At 36.4% G+C, this 15183-nt stretch overlaps 1 protein-coding gene across 3 annotated transcripts in view; it reads left to right on the top strand.

Moving 5' to 3' along the window:
- Positions 1 to 15183, top strand: part of LOC143226320 (uncharacterized) — an 83871-nt gene that overhangs the window by 33320 nt on the left and 35368 nt on the right. The window lies entirely within an intron of this gene.

Raw genomic sequence — 15183 nt, forward strand, 5'->3', positions numbered from 1 at the left:
GATACCCGTGGTGGGCAGAGCACAGATAGTCCATCGTGTAGCTTTGTGCTTAATTCAAAACAACGACAGACAAACTTAAAAAAAAAAAAGCCTCTTTGATCACAAAATTAGATTAGCAGGCGGGTATTTTTGCTGTAAGCTGTGTTTTCGGCACTTTCATAATGAACCACTGATAAAGATGAGTCTACTTAGTGAATTACTAAGCAATAAAGGAAAACAGTTATTTTTTTAGATCACACACTCAACTACCACATTGTTTGTCAGCTATCCTGTAGATCAAACAAAGGTTGATACGTATCGAGACAATCTTGTGGGATTTATAAACATATAAGTTTGCTAAATTGAAGCTTAACAATAATATTCAAAGTAGTTTTAACAAAGGTCTTTCGATTCTTAATTGTATTTACTTGGTACTTATTTAATGTATCCGAAAGCCTTTGATTAAATTTTGAAATGTATCTTGCACGTAATTTTAAATCTGTGTAGTTGAGCCCTCTTCACCTGGAAAGTATTCAAAAACCATAATCTGATAAAGAAAAGCACGTGTGTTTTTCAGCGTCTCTCAGATATTGTGATTTTGTAATCGTAAATTGCTTGTTACACTGTTCAAAACATACACTTACCTGATTAAACACGAAACAACAGTGATTTCAAGCAACTGACAAACATTTTTAAAATACACTGGTGGCGTAACTGGAAGTCTCTAAAAGGGACTTGTCTTATTCAGTATATTGCAAGTTTCTATTAGATGTTTACAGACCAACAGCACCTTTTATGCAACTGGAAAAACACAGTTTGTTTTAACCAACTAGCGTAATTGAAGTGATCTTGGTAAAGTGAGCATGTTCAGCAGGTAAACTTGGTATGGGTCTGATTTATTTTGAATTTCGCGCAAAGCTACTCGAGGGCTATCTGCGCTAGCCGTCCCTAATTTAGCAGTGTAAGGCTAGAGGGAAGGCAGATAGTCATCACCATCCATCGCCAACTCTTAGGCTACTCTTTTACCAACGATTAGTGGGATTGCACGTCATATTATAACGGCCCCACGGCTGAGAGGGCGAGCATGTTTGGTGTGACGGGGATTTAAACTCTGAACCCTCAGATTACGAGTCGAGTGCCTTAACCACCTGGCCATACCGGGTTCTTGGTATGGAACCTATGAAAAGAACAAATGAAAAGTAACCTGTTCTTAAAAACGGTATGAAAATGTAAGAAAGGTTAGCACAGAATTCGAGAAAATCAGGAATAAGAAACGAATCGCTATTGGGTAATAAATGCTTGGATTTGTGTTGAAGTAACTTGTATCCTATAGCGACTACATGGGAAAGGAACTATCTCAGCATAATTATTTTACATTGAATAAATTGATAACTTTGAAAGGTAAAACGGGAGATGTACATGACACACAACTATTATGTCGATTTATAAAATTGTTTTTATAACATCCTTATTGAAGTGAATCTGCTACTTGTGGACAGAAGCTATTTTCCATTGGTATGCCTTGTGTCTATTTAAAGAGGTGAGTAGCTATCCCCTCACATCAGACGCGCCAGTAGAGGGCGCTACACGCATGCTGGCTCGAGGCTAACACCTAAGATAATGATTTCATAGTTCCAAAGATATTACCAGAGAGCGCATCGTTAAGGACACGTTCCTAAGCTATCATGACAGGTGGCCATAATGACTTAAATTGCTACCAGATAGCGTTGTTAGGACATCGTTGACAGGTGGTCAATGAGTCAAAATTGTCACCAGTAAGTGCAGACATCTTAGAGAGGGTTGAAATTATAATTCGATACCAGATAGGCAGTCATGACACAACGATTATACAATGTATGTCTCAATACTAATATAAACAATCAGTTTAACTCATTAATTCAATAGTTAATTAAACCAATTATAATTAACTAAATTCCTGAAAAAGAACACTTCACACTAATTCATCAGTTAAGTAATTCGATTGTAATCAATTTGTCCTCATAATATATAGACTACATAACTTCTTTCACCCAATGTTCTGAAGAACACTTATTGTTTCACTTTAAAAATCATACATATTATAGCCAATAATCGTCTTACAACTAAATATAATAGACGAATGACTTACTGATTAATTTACTGTTATTCAAAAGTACCAGAACTTTCAGACTGTTTAACACTAGAACGCTATCAGGAAATGGTACATAAACAGGTGACTTAGATTTGGTTAAAAGCACATGATGTTTCTCCATTTTCTATTACATGTTCACAAACTAATGAACCTGTAGGATTTTGAACTGATGTCAAACCTCGATGCTGTTTAGTTTTACTTCACACGAATATTGACAATCAGTGTGAGAAGAAAGAGTTGTGACAATGTGTGATGAAAGATCAGACATGTATTGTCACTGTCCTTTAACTCAACACAGGTTATCAACTTTGGGTCACTGACAAGCTTGGTTAACAAAATAGAGAATGACAAAGACCAGTTTTGAATTGACCAAATCTATTTTCCAAGACATAATCGAACTGAACAGCTGGTTCAAGCACCATAAATTACAAAAAAGAGGTAATTAAAAAGTTTTTGGTGGTATGAATGATACAACACAGTGTTCGTATATTACACATGGTTAACAAACCATCTGTTACTATAACCATTATATGAACTTAATAATAAACTCTACATCAGATTAATATTCACCTTACAAATCGCTAAATGTATTCAATCAGACTATAATTATAGCATAATATTTTTATCTGTCTATACATAATATATTTAATAATGAACCTTTACATGTGTACACTATATTTTAATATGATTTACTGATGTGTAAAAGACGATAAACAAAGTTCTTTATATAATATTTTATTACTCAGCACACGATTGTTACATACAGCGTCTGAAAAAAAAAGTCAGTGTTTCTGACCGCATAGAATACATTTTTTTGCTTATATATGTGACATTTACAATATATTTAATATTTATGGAAAAATTTTACTAAAATGAAAGTTAATCATAACATATTGTCGCTATCTACATATTTACAATAAATCTACTGTTTATGGGAAAATTTCATTAAAATAATATTGTTATAATATACATAGTTTAGTAAAGCGAAGCATCTACTTTGGGTATATAATGTGTATGATTTGTGAAAGGGAAACAGTAAGTGTCCTATATATATATATATAAAACGGCTGGTTTGGGTTGAGAATATTTTTATGTAGAGGTCAGGTTCACATGACCAATAAAGGTCGAAACGTTGTTAGGTCCTCTACATAAATATTTTCTCAACCCAAACCCGCCGTTTTTACATTTCTCTCTACAAGCGGGTTTTCTTGTCATCACTAAGTAAGTGTTCTACAGAACATTGTCTGAAATAAGTTATGTAATCTACACATTCACAAGATATGTGTTCATTTGCAGGTGTGTTTGTCAGTTACACATTGATCATATACTAAAGTACAGTGTCTGCCTTTGTAAAATGTGAGATAAAAGAATCACATATAAAATATTTTGTCAAGTAATTTAGTCAAATTAGTAAAATAGCTATTACACGATAAACGTTTTATTTATGATATAAGATGTTGTATAATGTCAAGTTAACAAACGTACGAGTCATAATCATCGCATGATACTGCCCTTTTTGGGCAACTTAAACTGATTAAATAAAGACATGTATTATGTTTGTGGTAAAAATGTATGTTGCGATCCTATTCAATCATGTTATGTTAAATAATGTTTTTGACATTTTATTACATTCATGTCGGTGACAATCTTTATACACATGATGCATAATTAAACAATAAATGTTAGTTATTATAGCATTCTTTCAGGAATATTTTAATGGTATAAATGATAGTTCTTATTATAAGTGTTATCAAAGAAGGATTTAGTATTTACCTATGGAAATTATTAACCTACCAGTGTTGTAAACAAATATCTTGATTGGGGATTTATTTGTGGTTTCACTGATTGGGGATAAGTTGAGATAAGGTTTATTGAAACCATACGTTTCGACAGATTTACTTACCCTTTCTTTTACTATACTATGACATTTTCGTAAGCCTTCTTCGTTGTACTTAAGACATTTATTTATTGATATAGATGTTTTTTAATACGAAGAAGAGAAAAAAAAACAATACCTCTATTAGCAGGAAGTCATTTTAAAAATAAGGACACATATGTACCATCTTGATATGGACAGTGATGGCTCGAGACCAAAAATTAAACCTTGGGTCTAGTCATATTTGAGTGACTCTTTCTTAATATGATGTAAAACTTAAATCCAGTAAGTAAACGTGTTTTGAGATGTATCTTGAAACCAAACCCAAAGATAATAACACTCGAGTGGTTGATATCCAGATTATTTGGCCTTTATGCAAGATCTAACATATTTTTGAAATTTCCAATTCTATTTGTTCAAAGCACTGCACGAATATATATATATATATATAATATACATAAGTTTAACAATAAGAATATTGTTTCCGAAAATGTTTAAACAATATATTGTGTGAAGGGCTAATTTGTTCACTTGTTTAAGGATATGGTTAAGGATAAAACCATTACATTGTTGCTACTGGGTCTGGGCGACTTTTTTTCACTATATTCATAAGTGCCCAATGTTACATGGATTTGCGTTTTATAATTCTTTCCCTCGTGATTTAAAGCTTATTTTAGATGCGGTAATGTATTCAGCACCCACAGATTGTGTTGTCACGTATCAATGCTCAAGGTGGTCTCCGGGTTAGTTAGTTATCGTTAGCTACAAATGACTATATCCACCGCTGGAGGTCGAACTCACGTGAATTAAATAAATAACCATCAGTATGCCAGTCTAGCTTCTTATCGCGTCTGCTGGACGTAGAATCATGGTGAGAGAAATATCTATTACCTCCATTACGCTGATTGTTAAAAGCTCTACTTATCTTCATGAGAGAGAGAGAGAGAGAGAGATACACTCTTAATTACAATTACCAACCAGAAAAGGTGAAATTATCTTCGCGCTAGAAGTTTAGCATTTTTATTCATAAAATAGTTTCATTCAAGAAGTGCGATTGGTTTATTAAAGTCCTCTGTCGATGTGTCTGTCCACCTTTTCACCCATCTATATATACACTTAACCACACACCCATCCATCTGTCTATTTGTCCACCCACTCAAACGTTCGTCCATCTATCACAGAGCTCCTTCTCTGTGGCCCCGGCATGGCCAGGTGGTTAAGGCACTCGACTCGTAATCCGAGGGTCGCGTGTTTGAATCCCTGTCGCGCCAAACATGCTCGCCCTTTCAGCCGTGGGGGCGTTATAATGTGACGGTCAATCCCACTATTCGTTGGTAAAAGTAGCCCAAGAGATGGCGGTGGGTGGTGATGACTAGCTGCCTTCCCTCTAGTCTTACACTGCTAAATTAGGAACGGCTAGCACAGATAGCCCTCGAGTAGCTTTGCGCGAAATTCAAAAACAAAGAAATAAACAATCGTGCAGCTTTGCGCGAAGTTCGAAAACCTATGGACTCAGCAGATAGCCCATGTGGCTTTGCTATAAGAACAAAACGCACATAGTTCAAAAACAAACAAATCTTTCACATGTCTTATCTGCCTTCAGTCTTGGTGAAATTAAAATACACATACCGGGAATGAAACCAAATGCATGGTCTTTCATAATCAGGGGAATACACTATTCTATTAACACTGAAGACATTAAAAATGGGCTCAAAATAATACAGTTTCCACACACAAAAATCAAAAGAATAATTTCAAGTAGGACACATCGACCTACTAACATTATCAAAGTTTACAAAGACAACACAAAACAACATTAAGGAACTGATAGCTAATGGTAACAGGTTCTAGTACCAGAAGTTTCAAGTCGAAGAAACTGAAACACTAGTCGTGGTTATTACACCGTGCTTTAATTGTCAACGCAACGTTCACATAGCGGCAGCATTTAAGTTATTACTACGTTGCGTTGGATGCGAAGGTAACTAACTACCTCTCAAGTAACTGTACAAAGGAAAATAATACAGAACAAGTTAATACGGTGGATGTGATGACTAGCTGCCTTCCCTCTAGTCTTACACTGCTAAATTATGGACGGCTGGTCTTCGAGTAGCTTTGCGCGAACTTCAAAATAAACCAAATAGTTTCTTTAGAAGTATAACTTTTTCGTATTAATGTTTGTTTTCTTATAGCAAAGCCATAGCGGGCTATCTGCTGAGCCCACCGAGGGGAATCGAACCCCTGATTTTAGCGTTGTAAATCCGTAGACATACCGCTGTACTAGCGGGGGTCTCGTATTAATGTACTTCGAACAAAATTGAAAAAAAACATTGTTTTAGTGAACATACCTTAATAGTTAGTCTCTCAGTATTTCGCTCCTCTACGTAAAATATTTCTCAACCCAAACGAGCCGTTTTTACATATATATATCTCAGTATTTGATTTGAATTTCGCGCAAATTCTGCAATGAAAGACTAGAGGGAAGGCAGCTTGTTATCACCACCCACATCTGACTCTTGCGTTACTTTTTTACCAATAGTGGGATTGACCGTCACATTATAACGCCCCCACGCCTGATAGGGATTCGAACCCGCCACACACAGATTACGACTTGAGTGCCTTAACCACCTGGCTATGCCAGACATCTCTCAGTATTTACTCGTACATTAAACATATAAGTTACATCGGGACGCATGTTCTCAAACACTGCACACGAGTTTGGAAACAAACAGTTGATACCATTAGAATAATCGTTATTTCAAATACAAACCACAATACGAACAAGGTATTTCTATAATACTTAAACAGAATTGATGAGATTAGCTAAGAAATCGAGAACAAGGATTTAAATAGCATGTTTAAACAGATATTTTTATTGAAACAATGTATTAAAATCCATGACAACAAAATAGTTTTTTCCATAAAATAACAGATGACGAACGTTCTACACAATTTCACTTTTTCTGCGCTTAATAATATATTCAAATTATCCGTTTTTATTGACTGAAAGAATTATTGTTAATATAAAAGGCATTTGACATGTCTATAATGTTAATTATTAATATTTAATTACGATATATTACACTATGTTGTTCATATTAATTGGCCACGAACAGTTTCCAACATTTACCAATCAACATTTAGCAACGAAACGTTAGTCCCCATTATTTATAGAATGATTTATAATATAGGAAAGTTACACACCGTTTATAACTGCAACATATTAAGATGCATAAAAACATTTTTACGTCAGTTGAGTAATTATTTCGTAATGTATACAACGACTACAGGTATATATTAATGTATCGAGCTTATTTGGTGGCTAGTTTGAATTGACTTCGTGATTGTTAAACTTCCAACTGAGAGTAAAAAAGAATGTGATTTGTCAACCACAAAATATCTGATTCAACTAGTGTCGAAGAGATTTTTTGCCAAATACCAGAGCTCTTCAATCCAGTTGGGATACGACAAACACAAGTCCTGATTCAGACGATGTTTGTACCACTAAATTGCTAGAGTAAGGGCCCGGTATGGCCAAGAGTTTTAAGGCGTTCGACTCGTAATCCGAGGAGCGCGGGTTCGAATACCGGTCGCAGTAAACATGCTCGCCCTGGGGGCGTTATAATGTGACGGTCAATCCCACTATTCGTTGATAAAAGAGTAGCCCAAGAGTTGGCGGTGGGTGGTGATGACTAGCTGCCTTCCCTCTAGTCTTACACTGCTAAATTAGGGACGGCTAGCGGCGATAGCCCTCGAGTAGCTTTGCGCGAAATTCAAAACAAACAGCTGGACTAAGAGTGATGGTGTAAACTGGATTAAGTTTGTGACGTGTCATTGTTCGATAGTTTTTTACTTACGTCGCAGTACTTCTTCAGTAGGGTGAGGATTTATTTTTATAATTGCTTACGTTCTCAGTTTCGTTATTTTAACTCAATACATTATTAATTTCTTGAATTAATCTTCTGATTACTACAAGTGTTTTAATTGAGACAGGAAGAGAAAAGTAGCCTGTTCAAACTAAGATGTAATCTAATAATTTCAACATATTTCTTACATGTTGAGATTAGTTTCCGCGCCACCGCTAGTACAGCGGTAAGTCTACGAATTTACAACGCTAAAACTCAGGGGTTCGATTTCCTTCGATGGGCTCAGCAGATAGCTTGATGTGGCTTTGCTGTAAGAAAACACACACACAAATTAGTTTCCGCTCAGCTCAAGGCTGGCAATTTTCAGTTTACACAAAGAAACAATCCTTCTAAAGCTGAGAGCAGGGAAATTCCCTTAAGCGTTACTGACCTCGTGATAAATTGGCCATTCAGCTTCGTAGCGAATATTATACCGGATCCGTCATTTTACAAAGCATTTAAGATATTCATACTTTAGGTATATATACATACCTCCAAATAATGAGTCTGAAAACCTTTTGTCATTCTTTAATGTTACATCGAATATAATGGGCTCGTAAGTCACAGATCTCTCAAAATTTCAATGATTCAAGTATAAGTGATTTAATAGCTAGTGTGGTAAAAATATTCCAAGGCACTTATTAAATATCAAGTCGCAAAACTTACTTGTAAAACACTTTAATCTGGGTAATAAACTCTAATAAAAAAGTAAGATCTTTGTGTTCTTAATATGAATCACTGAACATATTGCACGTTTTAAACCATTCGTAGACAGCTTAGTGAAGTGAACTTTAATATACACAAGGGAAAACCTTGAATAACACAAGAATATAATCATAAAGAAAACTAAATATTTGACCAGCATCAACAATCGGTTTAAATATCATAACGTATGACTAAACTATGACGTCACATCCGCATTCCTATTAAGGAAATCATTTGTGATCAAAGGTTCATGGCAAACAGTCGTCATACCGCACGTGCAAAATATAGGTGCGATTGCACTTGCCCTAACAGTACGTGGCTTTCTACAAAGCCAGACTTCCGGCAGCAGCAAATCGCAATGATAAAAAAGAGAAAAAAAGGACAAATCAATCTGTTTGAAAGATAAACGCGAATCAATATCCAAACCTTAAAGATATAGCTTCAGTATAAGTATTATAGTAAAAAACTACACGCGTAAGTTCTGCAGGTAGTGTGTTGAGAATTGTTTATTTACATCTGTGCCGACAGGGATGCCTATCTTACTTAATAGTAGTTCCGGTATGGCCAGGTTGGTTAAGGCGTTCGATTCGTAATCTGAGGGTCGCCGGTTTGAATCCCCGTTGCACCAAACATGCTTGCCCTTTCAGCCGGTTGGGCGTTATAATGATATGGTCAATCCCACTATTCGTTAGTAAAAGAGTAGCCCAAGAGTTGGCGGTGGGTGGTGGTGACTAGCTGCCTTCCCTCTAGTCTTATACTGCTAAATTATGAACGGCTAGCGCAGATAACCCTTGAGTAGCTTTGCGCGAACTTCAAAACAAACAAACTTAATAGTATCTTCGTGATCTGTCTATTAAGGCTTGACGTCATTTTGCACGAGGCTACAAGTTCTACATCATACAGTTTACCTCATGAATTTCCCTGTAATCTAAGACAGACATTTATAACACATACCTCTTACGTACTTTATATTCTCTTCGTTTCTGGCAAGAAGTAAAAACTAACAGAAGAAATAAATAGTGCTTCTGTACACGTTTTATCTTAATATCAGAAAATAAGTGATGATTGTACTGTACCTGATATCACTCAAGTAAAAGTACCTACGTAGGAAACTGTCTCTGAATGTTTGGAGTGATCACGGTGCTTAAAGTTAATTATGTTTGATATACAGTGTCAACGTTTAATATGAAAGTTGCTAACATAGATAATAAAAAATAATTCCATACGCGTGTGCATATGTTTTAGACATCTTAACAAATATTTTTATTTCTGAAGTCCAATCTTACAAAGATATTACAGTGGCCTGTTGTTTTTGAAACTCATAAGGATAAATGATTTTTTTCTTAACTTGTAAAATGTAAATTTTCGAATTCAATCTCCAAGGTATATTCCCAGGTATATATTTTGGCTGATTATTCTTCCATTCCTAGCAGACAGTTAGTGTTTTCTCCGTCTCTATCAGACAATAAGAGTTTTCTCCATTTCTAAGAGACAGTTAGTGTTTGCTCCATCTCTATCGGACAATTAGTGTTTACTCCATCTCTATCGGACAGTTTGTTTTCTCCATCTATAACAGGCAGTTAGTGTTTTCTCCATCTCTAACAGGCAGTTAGTGTTTTCTCCATCTCTAACAGGCAGTTAGTGTTTTCTCCATCTCTAACAGGCAGTTAATGTTTTCTCCATCTCTAACAGGCAGTTAGTGTTTTCTCCATCTCTAACAGGCAGTTAGTGTTTTCTCCATCTCTATCAGACAGTTTGTTTTCTCCATCTCTATCGGACAATTAGTGTTTGCTCCATCTCTATCGGACAATTAGTGTTTGCTCCATCTCTATCGGACAGTTTGTTTGCTCCATCTCTATCGGACAGTTTGTTTTCTCCGTCTCTATCAGACAGTTTGTTTTCTCCATCTCTAACAGGCAGTTAGTGTTTTCTCCATCTCTATCAGACAGTTAGTGTTTTCTCCATCTCCATCAGACAGTTAGTGTTTTCTCCATCTCTAGCAGACAGTCAGTGTTTTTCGAACTACTAGTTTAACTATATACTTCTGTAACTACTTCACTTTATAAATATTAACCGTTTTTATCTTATTGTGTTCCTTTCTAAAATGGTACAACAAACTGTCATATAAATAATCCAACAACAACTGTTACATTTACAATGACCAGCAGGTTCTCAGTAGGTATATTTTACAGATAATTACAGTACTGTGGAAAAGTGTTAGGACAAAGTCGAAAATTAGATTTCATACAACTTTCAAAGAACAATGGAAGGTAAATCACAGATGAAACATTAGAATGTTATTAATCCTCATATTTAGTACAACAGAAACTCAGTGGAAGTGCTTGAGTTCGGTAAACAGTTAATATTTCGTGTGTCCACCTTTTTCTTTAATAACTGTGGACAGCCTTTCAAACACTGTTGCAAAATATTTAATCAAAATGTCCTTCAGGATTTCACTCTAATGTCTCTAATTCACTCCCGCAAATGTTCTTTGGAAGTAATTTTTGTTTTGTCAAGTTTTTTATTTTTTAATTCCCAAATATGCTTAATTGGGTTGATCTAGGAGTTCCGTTGGGACAGTTTGTTGTTGTTGTTGTTGTTGTTTTCTGAATTAAGCACACAGCTACTCAATGGTCTATCTGTGCTCTGCCCGCCACGGGCATCGAAACCCGGTTTTTAGCGTTGTACGTCCGCAGACATACTGCTGAGCCACTGGGAGGCCTGTTGGGACACAGCTTCTTTCTTAACTAAGTAATTTCTTCATAGATTGGATATGTGTTTAGAGTCATTATTTTCTTGGTAGTAGAATCCTTTACCAATAATACGCAAACCACTAGGTATAACATGACGGATCAGTATCTAATGGTACTTGCGTTGGTCCATTATTTGACCTATTTTACAAATATATCTGGTTACTTCGGTAGAAAAAAATCCCCAAACCGTCACACTGCCTTCCCCATGCTTCATTGTAGGTAGGTGCTATACATTGATGTATCGTTTACCTTTCTTCTGTCGGACGTACAATCTACACTTTGATCCAAATATTTCAAACTTGAACTTGTACGTCCATAACTCCTTTTATCCAATCATCAACAGTCCAGTTTTGGTACTTTTGGCAACGTTCAGTCTCTTGACAATATCTGGAGATCTACATAAAGGTTTCTAAACTGTTACACAATTAAGTATTCAATTCTCGTTCAGTCTTCTTGATACTGTAGATCTGGACACATTTCTGTCATTTGTTACATATCAGTTAAATCATACTTGAGATCAGAGCAGTCTTCCTTCTGTCCTGAAGGCTGCATAAACAAGATACTTAACACCAGTATTACTGAGTTTAGGTGTTCTGCCTCTTCCTTTCTTATTTTATAATTTACCTGACTCAATGCCACAATATAGGGTGTACTTGAGAGTGTTTGGAGACCATTTTGAGTTTGCATTAACTTGTCAGAGAGTCCAACCAATATCATATAAAGCTTTTATGTGAATTTTTTGCTCTGTTGATAATTCTCTATGCCTTTTGGGGCGTGACATGACAAAAAAAAAAACTTTATGTATAGTGCTAAACACGGTTTTATCAAGGTTTATTTGTGGAATGCTATTAAACTGATTTCTTCTAACATATACCGGTACCATATGCTAGTTCCATGTTAACATCTTTCTATGTAGTTACGACACTGCACGGGACACCATGACTGTTATTTCAGATCCTAAATTTGATCAGTATGTTCATTCAAGCAGAACCATTGTGACATGCTCTTGATACAAGTATATGGGAATTATAACGAACGATAAGTATTCTAACGCTGGTTCATTTAATTGTCAATAGGATCCAGTGAAGCGTTACATTCTGGCATAGAATAATTAGCCCCATAAAATGGAAAGAATAACAAAACATTCTCTTGTCCTAATACTTTTCTCAGTACTGTACACTGATTTTATACGATAACCACATCAGTTAAATCATTAAAAAATGATACATATATGTCAAAACAAGATGGCACTTTGTGCTGTAAAGTCTTGTTATATATATATATATATAACGTAAGTGCAAATGACATCTTTGTTGGTACTAGCTGACACGTTATTGGTGAAAGCATGTCATCGTTGTCACGTCAGAAGTAAGCTTTTCAGGATCAAGATTTTATTTGGAAATGATCCCATATTTTTTTACTTCTTGTAGATAACGTGACCTAATATTTGTAGTTTCAAACCCAAATCATTCTGAATCTGTAAAGCTGGATCTTTAACGTACGGGGCGTTAATAGGAAAACGATGAAATACCTGTGTTTTATTGAAATACCAAACACCAACGAAGAAAATGGTTCATGTACATAGTGTCGCTTTGCTCTGCGACAATAGATTATGTTTCGCATTGCTTCATCTCAATGCTCAATGTTTCCTTTGTAATTAGAGATTGTAGCGTCTATAACGTACGCTAGGAGCAAAAAAATTATCCCCACTTTTAAGGCTGCAGTAAATTAATTCACTTAGGTTTGAGTTGTAAACTTGAACACCCAGTCTGCGAGGCAGTGAGACCGAATTTGGAAAATTTGGTGGACAACAGAGGGGTTATTACGGTTTTCGGTTTTCGAGTCAAAACCAATATCAAATGTACCCCAATGAAGAGATCGATCTGTTAACTTAAACAACAATACTTTACTGTCAAAAGAACTTGCTTCTCAGTAGTGTTCGGCTACAGGAATGTAGAGTTTAGGAACTGTGTTCCTCTAGAGCAAGATGGTGTTCGTGTTCAGGCGGGCACTGTACGTAGCCACGTTAGAGCGACTGTGTGCCTCTAGAGCAGTGGTTCCTTGGCCCGGCATGGCCAAGCGTGTTAGGGCGTGCAACTCGTAATCTGAGGGTCGCGGGTTCGCATCCTGGTCGCGCCAAACATGCTCGCCCTTTCAGCCGTTGGGGCGTTATAATGTGACGGCCAATCCCACTTTTCGTTGATAAAAGAGTAGCCCAAGAGTTGGCGGTGGGTGGTGATGACTAGCTGCCTTCCCTCTAGTCTTACACTGCTAAATTAGGGACGGCTAACACAGATAGCCTTCGAGTAACTTTGTGTGAAATTCCAAAACAAACAAACAAACAAAACAAGCAGTAATTCTCAACCTTTTTTATGCCCCGCACTCCTAAAAAAAATTAATATGTTCTCGCACCCCTTACAGTAATTATTTATTTGAGAATAAAGGTGAAGGTGGCCGAAACAAATGTTATCTCGCACCCCTTGGAACGCTATCTCGCACCCCTGGTTGGGAACCACTGCTCTAGAGTCTAAAGCAAGATGGTGTTCGTGTTCAGGCGGGCACTGTACGTAGCCACGTTAGAGCGACTGTGTTTCTCTAGAGCAGTGGTTCCCAACCAAGGGTGCGAGATAACATTTCAGTTTGTTTTGTTTATATTAAGGGTACTGTCCTATATATTCAAAAATTACGTTCGATTTTTATTCCTTATTTTTCTTGTTATAGACCTTGTTACCTTTTTACCTTGTTACGATAAACTATCGTTTCTACCATCACCGGCGCAGACCGAAATCTTAATGTACAACTGTAAACAAACAATACACGAAACGTATATGTGACCTAAATACTCGGCACAACTAATTAGGTTACGTTCGTGAACGCCGTCTGAAAGTGTCTATTATTTATTTATGTTATGTATTCACGTGATCGTGACTCGAGCACTTCCAGAAGTATCCAGAATTAATCGATGACGTCATGTGACGTGTATTCGAGAATGTTCAAGAAAGTTTCCAGAGTATATAAACCCATGCGTGATGCTATGGTAGTCAGTGCATTGTTGATTCTGTGTTCGTGCAAAAAAACTTCATTATGTTAAAGAAAAGGAAATGGAATGATGATTATGTGAAGTTTGGTTTCACTTGCATCAGAACAACTGAGGATCTGCAAAAACCCCAGTGCATGCTTTGTGACGCTGTCCTTTCAAACGAAAATTTGAAGCCATCTCAGTTGAAGAAACACTTGAACAACCGGCATGGTAGAGCAGCTGTTGCAGGCCATGATATTGAATCGTTGAAAGGTAGAAGGGCCCGGTTTGATTCTCAAGCAACCCTTCAAAAATTAGGTTTTATATCTGCTGACAAACCACTGCTGATGGGTTCATACTACGTGGCGTATAAAGTAGCCAAATCAAAGAAGCCCCATACAATTGTAGAAGAGGTGATAAAACCGTGTGCATTAGAAATGGCAACAATTGTTCTGGGAAAAGAGGCCTCAAACAAGCTTAAATTAGTGCCGTTATCAAATAATGTTATTCAAAACCGAATTGGTGATTTGAGTTCGGACATTTTGGACCAAGTTATCGCAGATATCAGGGCTAGTTCCTTGAAAATCTCTCTCTAATTAGACGAAACAACTGATGTTGCAAATTGCAGTCAACTCATCGCACTAGCGAGGTGTGTCCATGATGGTGCCATAATGGAAGATTTCCTGTTCTGTGAAGATCTGAAAACAACCACAAAAGGGAAAGATGTCTTCCAGTGTGTGAAGGACGTATTTGCGAAATATGATTTAGATATCCAAATTATTGGTTCTGTGTGTACCGACGGTGCCCCTGCTATGCTA

This window comes from Tachypleus tridentatus, chromosome 9 (assembly GCF_004210375.1).
Source record: "Tachypleus tridentatus isolate NWPU-2018 chromosome 9, ASM421037v1, whole genome shotgun sequence".
NCBI lineage: Eukaryota > Metazoa > Arthropoda > Merostomata > Xiphosura > Limulidae > Tachypleus > Tachypleus tridentatus.